Here is a 12,937-nt window from a genome sequence, read left to right as displayed (position 1 = left end):
GGCCAGAACCTCTGGGAAAGAAGCACGAGTCAATGAGAATCGTCTTAAAAACATGAAACTGATGAACAGGGCAGAGCAGACAGCTGAATGGATTCGGAATCCAGTGACTCACCTTGACCCCAATACCGCGTTACGTGATCAATTTGGGGTGAAATATTTATTCTCCTCGAGAAGATGACTATTTTCGAGGGACAGGCGAGGACAAGGGACACGTGATCCCCCGCGTGTGCCCGGCCGCAGCGCTGCCCATCTTCAGATGGAAGCCCTCACAGGACACGACGACAAGCGTGTGTCCCCGGGGGGAATCCAGCTTTGGCCTGTGACGCCAACTCTCGCAAGGCCGGGAGGGGATGTCACAGGTGAGTTATCCACGGGGGACTAGCACCCATCTCCTCGCAGTAAGGAGGACCCAACGTTTTGGGGCTACAAAGCATCTGTTCTAACTGTACTCGGGTCATCGGTATACGGTGGCAGCTGTAAGTGGCAGCAGAGTGCAGGCGGGTTAGGGATGCCCGGGTGGCTCAGCAGTTGAGCACCTGCCTTCGACCCAAGGCATGACCCCAGGGTCCCGGGATCGAGTCCCGCGTGGGGCTCTCTGCAGGGAGCCTGCTTCTCCCTCTGCCTGTGTCTCTGCCCCCTCTCTCTGTGTGTCTCTCATGAATAAATCAATAAAATATTAAAAATAAAATAATAATTAATAATAATAATAATAATAATGCTGGATACTGCCAGAATCATTGGGGTCTCTTGACTATTTCCATACAGAACAGAAACCAAGTAGCCCCAGGGCAATGACCCATCCTAGACACTGAGGCTCTAGGGCACCTTGTGGGCATCTTACAGACCCTCCAAACCTGCAGGCGTCCTCTGGGGGCACCTGTGATTTCCATCAAGGCACCATGACCACCCTTGCCGCGCCCCCCCCCAACCTCAGAACAGGCGCTGTGGTGCAGGTAGCAGGGTGGGAGCTCTTCTGCACACCGGCCTCGCCCTCACTGTAGGAGGGAGGTGGGCTCTGCTGTGTGACAGCGCCCCAGGGGAGCCAGTCGGGGACCAGCTTGTGAGCTGAGACGGGGTGAGTGGCTGTGTCCCCAGCCGACTTGGAACCCAGCCATGAGTGAATCATGACGCAACGGCGTGATGCTTGGCATAATAACATGTGATTCACGGGTGCATTCGTTTCCTAGCGCTGCGGCAACCAACTACTGTGCCCCTGGATGTCTTAAAACAACAGAAATTGATCCTCCCACAGTTCTAGAACCTAGACGCTTGAAATCAAGGTGTCAGGAGGGCGCTTGATTTCTCTCTCTAGAGGCTCTAGGGAAGAATCCTTCCTTTCTCTTCCAGCTTCTGGAAGCCCCCGGGCACCCCGTGGCATGTGGCCCATCTCCCCAGTCTCTGCCTCCTCCTCACATGGGCCTTCACCTGCCGCCTTCCCTGTGGGCCTCTTCTTCTCTTCCTCTCCCAAGGACACGGGGACACCCCGGGAGGCTCAGCGGTTTAGCACCACCTTTGGCCCAGGCCATGATCCTGGAGACCGGGGATCGGGTCCCACGTCGGGCTCCCTGCATGGAGCCTGCTTCTCCCTCTGCCTGGGTCTCTGCCTCTCTGCATCTCTCTGTGTCTCTCATGGATAAATAAAATCTTTTAAAAAAATTAAAAACAAAAAAACAAGGACACGGAGCGTATTGGATCAGGGGCCAGTCTACCCCACTGTGACCTCGTCTTCAGTAATTTCATCTCCTATTCCCAAATCAGCTCACATTCACAGGTTCCAGATGGTAGAGCTCCACTTATCTCTTAGGGGAACACAATTCAGCCTCTAACATGGGACGAGGCTCAGTTCTGTTGGGAAGGCAGAGCTAATACCTGTGTATTTGCTCTGCCATGAAATCGAATCGTGTCACGACCAGGAACTCAAATCACGCTACACTGTATGACACTGGCATTGCAGAGATTCAACTGTCGGAGGCAAATAAGTCTTGGGATATCATGATAATCACGTACGATTAAGAGCTTATTCGAGCACCTGGGTGGCTCAGTCGATTAAGCATCCGCCTTCAGCTGAGGTCATGATTCCAGGGTCCTGATCTTGAGCCCCACATAGGGTTCCCTGCTCAGTGGGGAGCCTGCTTCTCCCTCTCCCTCTGTCACTCCCCCTGCTTGTGCTCGCCCTCTCTCTCTCTGTTAAATAAATAAATAAAATATTTTAAAAAGAGCTTATTTGTATACATATCTGTGGTCATATTAGTATATTATTAGTATCAGACTTAGGATAATCAAATGTATTAGGAGATTGGGTTAAAGCCTCCCCAGGCTCTAACAGTAACAGAGAATCACTGACCTGAGGAACAACTGGATTTAGCTAGCCACTGGCTAATTTCTATACCTAATAGTTCTGCACAGTTTATCTTAAGGTACAAAGAGCTGTAGATCGGCGGAGGGGGGATGGATAGAGACGTGTGTAGGGCTCTCCAGGATGAATTAGTTGTTTCTTCTACAGCGCGGTGGGTTCCTCCAAATGCATCAGGTATACTCATACTCATGCTATTGCTGTGTCTGTTGTATAAATGCAAAGGGCATTTCATCAGGGAGCCTGGCGTGTGCCATGAGTTTAGAGCCCGAGGATAGTGAGGTGGGAGCAGGGGGTGAGCTGAGTGGAGCTGAACAGGATAGAGTGGAGATAAGTAAAGGGGCCTCAGGTAAAGGGACTTGAATTGAAACCAGGTTGTTTATCCTATGGACAACGAGAAGCCCGGACAGATTTGTTTTAATCAAGAAAGTGATTCGCAACCACTGACCTTCTTGCCTGACCAAATATTCACATTCTCAACACCCATGGTATTGCCAAAAAGTATGTTTTAATTTTCCAGTCTACCTCCTGCCAACCCATCTCCCAACCTCATCTGTTCAACCCTGTTCCTCAAGCACACATCCATTTCCTAGTACCTACCCCCCAACACTGCCGCCATATGTACCACACACACACACACACACACACACACACACACACACACTGCACGCGCATACGCACACGCACATCCAGACCCCTGCCCCATGCTCTTTGCCATCCAATGGGTCCTTCCAGCTCGGATACCCTTGTTCTGCTTCCTCACCTGACATATTCCTAGCAAATCTTTAAGCCCACAGCTCTTCGATCATATCCTTAGCATCTCAATGCCTGAATTGTACGATACTCCCTGTTTCCTTATCAGTCTACCTGCTGACTAAAGATTAAAACCAATTCTCTTTCGTGGTGATCATGGTCACCAGCATCAAACTTTACCCAGAACTCTCCAGGCCTTAGGTGGTCCTTTACGAGGACCCCCAGACAAACTCTCTCACTTGAGAGTTTCACACAGGAGCATATGCTAATAAGCCAGAAATCCTATTTCTTTAGAGTCTCAGAGGGTGTTCATTCTCCAGTGTCTCCTAATAAGTTGAAAATGCCCTTACCTGCAATCTCTCATAGTCACTATTTTAGCTAATATCTGAGCAAGGATCAGGCACTCGGTCTGACGTCTCTGAACGCAGATGAGTAGGGCAGGGCCAAGCTGGCTGATGGACCCCACATGGGGAAGAGGAGAACATGCTAACTAGAATTTGACCCCCGGTGCTGTTTCCCAAGGGGCAGACTGACTCTTTAGGGAGATTAACAGATGTAATAACTGGAATCAGTATTTAGTTTGGAAAATAGTTGCAGGAGTAGCTCTAGGGGCAGGTGGTGGCTCAGTCGGTTAAGCATCTCCCTTCAGCTCAGGTCATGATCCCAGGTCCTGGGATCTAATCCCGAGTTCGGCTCCCGGCTCAGCAGAGTCTACTTCTCCTTCTCCCTCTGCCCCTCCTCATGCTCTCAATCTCTCTCAAATAAACAAATAAAATATTAAAAAAAAAAAAAGAAAACATAGCTCTTTTGCTATTGCTCTTTTGCAATAGTGCATATTGGTTCCTGGGCTTCAGCGCTCAAGACATCGTCTTAAACTTCTCCACCCTCTTTATACTATCCTGGAGCAGGAGAGAAAGGAGGTGGCATTCTCAGGACAGCCACATGTGAGACAGTCCAAGGTGCATTTATTCATAATACCATACATCCCAGTGAATTTACTGGGCCATTTTAAAATAAATTCCAGTCTGGAATGCCTGGGTAGCTCAGTGGTTGAGCATTTGCCTTTGGCTCAGGGCATGATCCCGGGGTCCTGGGATCAAGTCCCTCATCGGGCTCCCTGCCTGCTTCTCCCTCTGCCTGTGTCTCTGCCTCTCTCTCTGTGTCTCTCATGAATAAATAAATAAAATCTTTAAAAATTAAAATTAAAAACTTCCAAGTCCCCATCTTGAATAAAACACATTTCATAATTTAATCCTGCCCTCCGTTTTCCTCCCACCCCTGCTCTTTGCACATACTACTCCCACAGCCCAGGAGGCTGGAGGAGAGGCACTCAGGACTCAGAGGTGAAGCATGACCGCCTTTCGTGGACTCTTACGCCTCCCCCTCGTTATCTCTCCAGGGTATTACCTGTCACTGGTGATTCTTTGTGTGAGTGTGTGTAGTACTCTGTAATGCAATTCCCTACCACCCACCTGAAAACAGCCAGAGTTTCATCTATTAACCAGGCTTGTCAGAAAAAAAGTAGGCCTTTCTGCAGCTTTCCTCTGGATTACAGGGAAAGGCAGAAATATGCAAAATGTGCTTTTAACTGTCTTTGCTCGGACCCCTCTTCAGGTCTATCCTGAAAAGCTGGAAGAACGGACTATGCATGGCACCCTTGGTGAAAAAACCAGTCTGTGGCAACAAGAGTCTGTGGCTCTACTTTTTCCTCCCTGGCGCCTCTGGGGGGAGCGCTAAGGCCAGTGATGGGAAAGTGGGTCAGGTGAGGAAGTTGATTTCCATCCAGGAAACAAGCCAAGTTGCCTTGTGGTTTAAAACAAAAAACTTGATTAAATAAATAGGAAGAGCCCGGGGAGTGTTCTTTGTACAAAGCCTAACCTGGTGGCATTTGTGCTATAAGATGCTTCAGTCAAATCTACAAACATACACGGAGTACTGCGACGGGCCCAGCACAGCTCCGGGCCCAGCGACCAAAACAGATGGAAACACGTGATGGTACCTCTTCTCTCCAAAACTCCAGGATGCACCCCCAAGGAGCTCTAATACGCGGGAGCCTGTAGCAGGTGCTAATTTAAAGGTTCCAACAGAGGCATGGTGAGGAAAGAGAACAAGGAAAAAATAATCAGAAAGGCAGCACAGTTAAGGAGGTGAGAATTTGACCCCAGAGCCAGCTGACTGACTCCACCTTTGCAACAGTTTGAGTTAATCTTACCAATCCTCCGATTCCTCACTTGTAATACGGAGATGGGACTCATGACCCCCTTACTGTGTTGTTCTTGGAAGGATTTTTAAAACAGTACACGTGCCCTTGCCAGCACAGGGCCTGGCACACAGTAGGTGCTCGGTAAATGTTAGTTATCACCAAGGCAATCCTCAATGATTTCTTCTCCTTTTTTAATATTTTATTTATTCACGAGAGACACAGAGAGAGAGAGAGAGGCAGAGATCCAGGCGGAGGGAGAGGCAGGCTCCATGCAGGGAGCCCGATGCGAGACTGGATCCCAGGACCCCGGGATCGTGACCTGAGCCGAAAGCAGACGCTCAACTGCTGAGCCACCCGGGCGCCCCAATAATTTTTTTTGCAAATTATTGCAATATCAGGATATTCCATGACCACAAATTGTTTACTTTAAAACTTTCCTTAATCATGGGTGAAACTTGAAAACATTATGCCGAGTGAAACAAGCCAGACAAGAAAGGACAAATGTTGTATGAATCAGAAATATCTAGGTGTTCCTAGAGGCAGAAAATAGAATAGAGGTTATCAGGGGTTGGGGAGGCAGGAACAGGAGTTTCTGCTTAATGGACACAGAGTTTCTGCTTGTGGTGATAAGTTTCTGAAAATGGTGGAGATGGTTGTACAACAATGAGAATGTTCTCTTTTTAAAATTTTGCTTATGCATTCATGAGAGACACAGAGAGAGGCAGAGACACAGGCAGAGGGAGAAGCAGGGTCCATGCAGGGAGCCCAATGGGGGACTCAATCCCAGGACCCCGGGATCACGCCCTGAGCCAAAGGCAGATAGATGCTCAACCACTGAGCCACCCAGGTGCCCCAACAATGCAAATGTTCTTAAAGCCATGGGATTGCACATTTAAAAATGGTACAAGTGGCAAAATCTTATGTTATACATATTTTGCCACAATAAAAAATTATTCCCTTATGGCTTCCCATCCCAGAGAAATAACAGAGACTAGAGACTGCTTTCATTTTCTTTACTTTTTTTCTTTATTTTAAGAGAGAGAGCGTCTGACCAGAAAGCCCCTCAAAGGGGGATGGGCTTCTTATAATTTTTCCGTTTAATAAAGGGGAAAGGAGAAAAAATGAGTGGGAAATATCAGAAAGGGAGACAGAACATGAGAGACTCCTAACTCTGGGAAACGAACTAGGGGTGGTGGAAGGGGAGGAGGGCGGGGGGTGGGGGTGACGGGATGAGCACTGGGTGTTATTCTCTATGTTGGCAAATTGAACACCAATAAAAAAAATAAAAAATAAAAAAACCAGAGTGAGGTGAGGGCAAGAAAATAAAATAACAATCAAAAACAAGAATATATATACATAAGAACTTTTCCTTTTAGGCTTCTGTGTTTCTTGTGAGGCTAAATGAGCCAGGAGGCCATAAAAGGTACTTTCCATGTTGTTTTGAAAACTCCAGGAAATGGTGTGAGGCCATTTCCAGAGTGAGCTTGTTCTCCATGTGAGGGTCTAAATCGGGTTGATGTGAATCAAGTGCTATGGGAAACGGCCTCTGGTGGGTCAGGAGGGCCCAGGTGGCAGGTCAGGTGCCACCCAGAGAAGCCCTGTGCTCCCATGTGGTCCCAGGGCCCCCCACACTGTCCTCTGTAGAATTCCAGCTCTGCAATTGTGCAGTAGAATTCTATGAAATGGGTACCAAGCCAAAGCTTAGTAGGGTTGCGTATTTGTGACTGCGCACCAGTGTACAGATTCACAGAGCCACCACCCAAGGCTGCCTTGTCCTAAATCACCCCCTGTGGTCACCGCAGGGATGGAGGTTCTTAAAGACTCCGGTGCTTGAGATCCAATTATAACCCTGAATTCCCACCTTCGCCTTTTTATCCAAATGCTATTGAAAAAAAATAAATCTGTAGAGATATTCAGAGAACTTTCTCTTGGTAGATTAGCAGCCAGTGATTTGGGTTTCATTTCATTCTAATCTCATCATCAAGTGTTGATTGTGGGGCTTATTTCAAACCCTGCCCAACACCCTCTAGAAACTGTAACTCTCCGGGGATACTGGAACTTGAACCTTCAGACTCGCTTTCCTTCTGGGGTGCAGATAAGGGCCCCTTGAGGGAAGATAAGTCACATCACTGGGGGGTAAGGGGGAACGGGAGAGCCATGCACAACCCCAAAATGTCTTTAGAACAGAAGAACTGGTTCCTCCAGCAGACAAGCTAGCAGAGTAAGGACTAAAGTCTTGGCTCCCTTGTTGGCAGAGCACCTGCCACATCGTGATTTATACGAAATATATACTTGGTCTTGGTCCAAGGTTCCTGGCTCCCAGCTCCCAGCACCCTTGGGATTCCCAGAGTAAAAGAGCAATGGGAGCATCTTCCGTTACATGATTCGATCTCTTGTCCTCACTTCCTGAAATCTCTTCAGACCTGTAAAGGTGAAGTGGGTGCTTTGTTATTCAGAACCAGATCCCTTCCTCCCCAGAGTTGACCCTTTTGGAAAACACGTAAGGGTAGAGCTGGGTGCCAGGGGAACCAACCCTGTGTTTGGAGGGTGAGAACTTTCTTTTTTTTTTTTTTAATTGGAGTTCAATTTGCCAACATATAGCATAACACCCAGTGCTCATCCTGCCAAGTGCCCCCTGGAGGGCGGGAACTTTCAGTCTCACCCCTGATCCCTGGGAAGGGGAGAGGGGCCCAAAGTTGAATCAGTCACATGACTTAATTGATCATCACTACGTAGTGAACCCTCCATTAAAAACCCAAAAAGGGGCAGCCCCAGTGGCGCAGTGGTTTAGCGCCGCCTTCGGCCCAGGGCGTGATCCTGGGGACACGGAATTGGGTCGCGGGATCGGGTCCCATGTCCAGCTCCCTGCATGGAGCCTGCTTCTCCCTCTGCCTGTGTCTCTGCCTCTGTGTGTGTGTGTGTGTGTGTGTGTGTGTGTGCGTGTGTCATGAATAAATAAATAAATAAATAAATCTTTAAAAAAAATTTTTTTAAATTAAAACCCAAAAGGACAAGATTCTGAGAGCTTCCAGGTTGGTGAACACATGGGAATTGGGGGAGAGGATATGGCAACTCCGAGCCCTTCCCCCATCCTTTGGCCGGTGCATCTCTTCCATCTGGCCATTCATCTAGCCTCTTATAATAAACCAGTGGTCTAGCAAGTAAAACGTTTCTCTGCGTTCTGTGAGCCACTCTAGCAAATTAATCAAACCCAAGGAGGGGACAATCGGGACCTTCAATCTATGGCCCGTCGGTCAGTAGCACGGGTGACATCTGAGGTTGAGGGCTTGGGGACAGTCTCACAGGACTGAGCCCTTAACCTGTGGGGTCTGACCCTCCCTCCGGGTAGATGGTGGCAAAATTGAATTATAGAGCCCCCAGCTGGTGGCTGAGAACTGCTAGGGGGTTGGGGGGATGGCAGGGGCAGTGGGAGGGAGCCCTCCTCCACAACATTGGGATTGAGTCTAAAAGCACTCCTGGTGAAAGTGCTGACCAGAAGGTGATGGGCCTGCTCCACCCCAGGAAGGCCTTCCACAGCAAGCAGGGACAGGACGCCATCACATTTCTGTAACACTTGTGATGGGGTTTCCACTGGAGAGGCCTTGGTGATGGGGGTGTTTCATTGTCCTTATTTATATGGACTTGAGCCCACCACAAAGTCAGTAGAACCTGGTCGCATGGAGGGCCCTCCTAAGGCTAGCAAAAAGTGGACCCCGTCCCGTCTGCCTTTACCCACAACTGAGGAGATGATCATCACAAAACCCACGACCAAGTGAAGTGTCAGGGATGGAAGGAGGGAGCAAGCAAGGACTATACTAGGGTGACAGGAGGGAAGAGAGGGAGTCGTTCAGGGTGTCTTGCCAGGGTGAGATCAGCAGCCACCTCACTTCACTCTGGGTGACTTGAGCACCTGGGCGTAGCAGCTATGCGTTTGCACTGGCCGTAGACTCAGGTGTGCAGGACGTGCAACCAAACTGTGTTCCCATTGGAAGCCCTGCATGCTGCCACGAGCAGAAAATGCAATCTGGTCACTTTCTGATCAATTTGGTTAATTCAGATTTATCCTCAAATCCAGAGTCCTTGCCCTATGTTGCTTCCCAAGGAGGGGTTGAGGTTCCAGTGCTGCCATCACGGCATCATGTTCCCCAACGGCCTCTGTGGCAATGCGGGACATCCCACCTGGTCTGTCATTGGTCCATCTCCAAGCTGGCATGGGCTGGGACGAAAGCACATTCTTGTCAGACCCCAGACTGGACTGCCAATGGTCCCTTGAGCCCACTGACCTCTGCAGTTAACCACATGCCTGTACTGATGAGCACAGGAAGCCTTGACTGTTCTCTGCCCTGACAAGTGAGTGGGAAACGTGGCCACGGCGAGCCAGGAGCCAAGTCATGTTGGGCAACTCAGGCCATGGTGAAGACTGCAGAAATGTTTCCCAAAAGCCACCGGTGGGCTTTGAACAAGGGAGTAACGTGAACATATTTACCTTTCCAAGTGGGATGGAAACGGGTGACATGGCACTCAGGAGAAGCCTAGTCCAATAGCTGGGAAGACGACGGTGGCTAGAAATCAAGCATTAGCAGTAGAAGCCACGGGACATAGGATGTATTCTGTAGGTAGGGACAACAGGACTTGCTGATGGATTGGAAATAAAGTATCGGGGGGGAAAGAGAAGATTCGGAGTTTAATTCTGGTTTTGAATGGTGGTGTCATTGATTAAGATGGGATAGATTGGGGGCAAGGAGGGAGAGCAACCAAGCAGTCTGTTGGCCTTCTTCAATTTGATATGCTAATCAGCCATCTCCATGGAGGTATCCAGTAGGCAACTGGGATCCCATTAACAAAGCCTAGTAAAATAGCTTCCAAAAGAGAGAAGTTAAGGGATGCTTGACTGCAAGAGGGTTAATGAAGAGGATGAAGCCAGTTCAAATTATTGTGGTCCATGAGGCTAAGGCCAAACTTTCTTCTTTCTGTGGAAGTGAAAAGTGCAGCAGCTGGTGCCTCCGGGGGACCCCCACCCAGGTGGACCCCAGCCCAGCCCACTTAATCCTCGCATCCGAGGCGAGTTCTGCATTTCAGGTGGCCTCGCCAGGATACAGCTTCCTGCCTCCACATTGGCACCTTCTTGCGCAGGGAGGCGGGTCCTATCCCCTTGCCACCCTCAAACATCTAGCCAGAGGCCCGCCCCCCAAATAAACAGGACCTCACAATTGCCAGGACCTAGGCAATTGTGCTTCTAAACACCAGGCTGAGTCCCCCTTGGATATTAAAACTAGGCTCAACCAGCCTCAAGTTCATCACATCCCCAGGGTGGCCAGCTTCACCCACCCAGGTGCCACCCAGGTCCCATCCTGAGCCACCCAGCTCCCATCTACCGCTGGCCCAAGCCCCGAGCCTCAGCACCCCATTCCCAGGCTGTACATTTCTCTTTGAACACTTTGTGCAATTAAAACAGAGACTTCTTAAAAATAAATAAATAAAATAAAACAATTAATAAAAAAAGAAAAACAGAGACTTCTACTCTGGAAACGTCACGTTCACACAGCTCGTCAAGTCACATGTGTTGTGAGAAGGGGAACCCACCTGTAGCAGAACGAGTTTGTGCGTGTTTATTGAAAAATAACGAAAAAAAAAAAAAAAAAATAACGAGGGAAAGCGATCTGATTTCAGGCTTTCTTGGGAAACCGGTCCTAGTAATTTGGACAAATGACTGGCATCTAGATGACAACCAGCATGTTTGTGGTGCTTAACTGCAAGATACCAGAAGGCTTGCACTTGTGTTTCGAGCCACGCGGCCTGCCCTGCGGGAGGCAGTGTAAAAAACAAAACTAGAGCATCTCCAGAGAATCCTCTACTCCTGCTTGCAATCCGCTAACTGGTGGATTTCCTTGACTCCCACTGAGGAAAACTTGCAGAGGACCATGTCTGACCTCTGCCCAGGACTTGCCACCTCCCGTGGAGGAAGGGGCACCTGCCTCTGCCGCTTGGAAATCCAGCCCACCTGACGCAGGGAGGGAGGAACACAGCACCCTCTCCTGGGTGACTGGCTGAGCCCAGAAGACAATGTGGGCGCTGTATGGCCTTTTCTGACTGCTTGGAGAGACTTCCTGATCTAGGGTGGCTGCCAACATATCTGCAGAAGCTGCTATGAAGAGAGGAGTTAGGAAAACAAAAATCCTTCTTCGTGATTTTTGGCCTTCAGCGACTGTGATTATTCAAACTGACCATCCTCTGGCCTGTGTCACGCTTTCAGGAGACATATTTCCATTTGCTACCATCTGAACACACGGCTCAGCATAATTTTATGTTTAGTCCTATGTTTGGGGCCTAACTTAGAGATAATATTCATAACAAGTTATAAAATCCTATTAAAATGGATAGGGTTATAAAGTTTCATCCCCTCCTTTGCAACAGCTGTTGCCTCCAGAACGCTTTTTAAAACTTATTGGCAAAATCCTACCTTTTTCTTTTTCTTTGGCCCAAACCCTTTGCAACTAAAAGCCACGGGGCGCTGATCAAGTCACCCTTCGTCAAGTAGATGAGGATTCCATCTTGCATTTTTCTGTGGCCACCACGCATATCCTGTTTTGTGCAAAGGGAGCTCTTAGCCATTCTTTCCAGCCTCTCCACTATATTATGCTGCTCAGGCTGCCACAGGGAAGTGGGGCTCCGATAACAGAAATTGATCTCCTCGCCGTTCTGGAGGCCAGAAGTCCCAGGTCAAGGTGCCGCAGGGTGGGCTCCTCCAGAGGCCTCTCCCCTTGGCTTGCAGACGGCAGCCTTCTCCGTGTGTCCTCACATGGCCCTCCCTCTGGCACACACATTCCTAGGGTCCTTTCCTCTTCCTATAAGGACCCCGGTCCTCTTGGAGTAGGTCCCACCCCAACAGACTCATTTTATCTTAATTCTCTCTTTAAAGATTCTACCTCCAAATACAGTCATGTCCTGAGCTTCTGGCAGTCAGGTCTCGACATATAAATCGAGGGAGACGCAAGTCAGTCCAGGCACCCACCTTATCAAAGAGGAAGCACTCTTTTGACAGACCTTGTCTCCAACAGCCTCACCAAGTGACACCACGGGTCTGAGTGATCAGATGTATTCGTCACTGGGAAAGCGGAGGGTGCAGGCAGGGCAGGCACCGTGACCCAGAGCTGTCACACGGCGCCACAGGTAATTCAGCCAAACGCTGATTATCTGCTGTTAGACGATGAGGCTAGGGACCAGAAATGAGTGTGTTTCTCCAGGAACTATGTGTTTTCTCTGGCCTTGATCAGCTCTGTGGCTCCGGATGATTTGTCTACCTCTGGGGCCTGTTTCCTTACCTGACAAATGGGAAAAATTAAATCCATTGATGCTCATAAAGTGGTGTTCAAAATGCCTATTGTAGGATGCTTGGGCGGCTCAGTGGTTGAGCATCTGCCTTCAGCTCAGGGCGTGATCCCGGGGTCCCGGGATCGAGTCCTGCATCGGGCTCCCCGCAGGGAGCCTGCTTCTCCCTCTGCCTGTGTCTCTGCCCCTTTCTCTGTGTCTTTCATGAATTAATAAATAAAATCTTTAAAAAAGAAAACTGCCTAGCACAGAATAACAATCCAATAAACATTGGTTATTTCTATTAGGATAAACTTTTG

The sequence above is a fragment of the Canis lupus genome, chromosome 16 (assembly GCF_011100685.1).
Source record: "Canis lupus familiaris isolate Mischka breed German Shepherd chromosome 16, alternate assembly UU_Cfam_GSD_1.0, whole genome shotgun sequence".
NCBI lineage: Eukaryota > Metazoa > Chordata > Mammalia > Carnivora > Canidae > Canis > Canis lupus.
The sequence above is the reverse complement of the archived record's forward strand: the minus strand, read 5'-3'. Positions refer to the sequence as shown.